Source organism: Sinocyclocheilus grahami, unplaced genomic scaffold, assembly GCF_001515645.1.
Source record: "Sinocyclocheilus grahami isolate Dianchi unplaced genomic scaffold, SAMN03320097.WGS_v1.1 scaffold1667.1, whole genome shotgun sequence".
In the NCBI taxonomy this organism is placed as follows: domain Eukaryota; kingdom Metazoa; phylum Chordata; class Actinopteri; order Cypriniformes; family Cyprinidae; genus Sinocyclocheilus; species Sinocyclocheilus grahami.
Window position 1 is genome coordinate 123,193 of NW_015506846.1, and position 2,035 is coordinate 125,227.

At 35.8% G+C, this 2,035-nt stretch overlaps 1 long non-coding RNA gene across 1 annotated transcript; it reads right to left on the minus strand.

Annotated features, from left to right (window-relative positions):
- Positions 1-445: 445 nt before the first annotated feature.
- Positions 446-1,516, minus strand: LOC107571902 (uncharacterized). The gene is made up of 2 exons (XR_001607255.1): positions 1,456-1,516; positions 446-638 (listed from the first exon to the last, which is right to left on the minus strand). It is a non-coding gene; the product is annotated as an uncharacterized lncRNA (long non-coding RNA).
- Between the last annotated feature and the right edge of the window lie 519 nt (positions 1,517-2,035).

Genomic DNA, 2,035 nt, shown 5'->3' on the forward strand with positions numbered 1-2,035 from the left:
GTGTACAGAAGACCTTGAAATGAAGTTGAATGATGACAGATGGATGACAGTGATATAAAAATGAAGACAGTAATAAGTGCAGAAAGAAATATAGTGAGAGAGACAAAGATAAACATGTCAATGTGCATTATTCTGAACAGACGGCTGCTTTTCCAAATTATCACAGACTTCAAGAGCAGGCCTGAGGGAGCTCAGTCTCCTTCCCATGAGTCTCTGCTGTTCAGGTCCTGTTTACAGAAAGACAAACATCTGCTCGTCTTCCTTTCGCCCTTTCTCATGCTCACAAGAGGGAGGTCATGTTATCTCTGCAACTTTGGGGATTTCTATAAAGCTTAACGTCTAATGCACATGAATAAAAGTAGACTAGTTTAGTCCTTTATTCTGCTCTTTATCTCATGCTAGTGAGTATGACTATCAGCGTGTTTAGTGAAGAAATAAAGGTTAAAATAAAAAATATAGAAAAGATCCTACATCCTACAAGTTTATTTTCTCTATTATTATTATTGTGTATTTAGACTAGTGAGGCACAAGGACATCTCAGCATCTTCATGACAAAAGTTGAGGCAACATCCGTGACATGTTCAGAAGTCTGGTCCTTCCTTCTTCAGGTTTTTGTAGTCTGTGTTAATGGCCACAAACTAAAGAAGAAAAAATAGAAAACATGCAACATCGATTGTATATGGCAGGTGGAGACAGACAGTGATGTTATATGCATTTATTGACCAGCATTTCGTTTTCCTTCCCAATTGTGCTGAAGGAGTGAGACTCGTGATCTGCTGGGCATGTCAGCCCAGCTCGTGTGCCACATTCAGACCATCAGGGAATTAACACAGGAAATACCAACACATCCTGTTCTACACTGATGAAGCCGCTCGGTCGAGTGGTGAAACGTTAAAGACATTAAGATAAACCCACATCAATTCTTTTGAAATTCTGTGCTTCTCTCGAGGAGCGCTATTTCTGTTTCTCACACATCTATGAACAATCCTCAGCTCCCCAGTTACCTAAAATGCAACTGTGATTAAATGTTTGCAAATGATAAGTTAGCTACAGGGCTGTTGCTAGAGGTGCTGCTAAAGGTGGTGATGATTATTGTAGCCCCTATTCGGGGTCCCCCGCAATTTCAATGCAACTAAAGCCTGCTCTGTTTAAATATAAATGTGGAATTAACGTTAAACTAGAATTAATACTAATACATTTGTACTAGACAAATCATAACTGAGACAAATGTTGGTTTTAACAAGCATGGACCTTTTTCACAGGCTGTTGTGAGGCATTTCTACAATAATTAACATGTTTCATGTTGTTGTTTTTTTAATTGATATACTTGCATAACTGTGTTTTGTGTTATAGTACCCTGACATCGAATTACAAAACAAAACAACAACAAAAATAACTTAAAAGCAAATAAATACTTAACACTGCTTCTATGATGCCAACAGTGGGCTCATGTACCTTGTACTGGTAGCTTGGACTGAGCTTATTCCAGGGCTCAGGGTTGCTGTTCCTGTTCCAGCTGTTGGGAGTCAAAGACAAAACAACATCTCAAATAAACTAGTATTTATTTAGTACTGGGACAAAATGGACTACTAACTAACTAACTAATAGAGATGTAACGATTCACTCAACTCACAATTTTTTTTTTTTTACAAAATGAGATTTAAGACAAATTATAAATTTAATGTGTCCTTTTATTATTGCTTGGACAAAATACTGTATGTTTCTTTGTGAAATTGAAATATAACACTATAATAATATACTAATATAGCACTTGAATATTATTGCTCTTTTGTTGGTTTTGATTGCTTCTATTGTCCTCATTTGTAAGTCGCTTTGGACAAAAGCGTCTGCTAAATACCCAAATTTAAATATAATGTAAATGTAAATAACAAAACTAAATTGAAATTTTAAAACAAGCCCCAAATCAAATACATAAATAACACAAATAAAAGAAATCTCTTCATATAAGCAAAATAAGGCTTTGTCTGTGCTCTTTCCATTTAAAATTAGAGGCAACCGCTGCATTTTAATTATG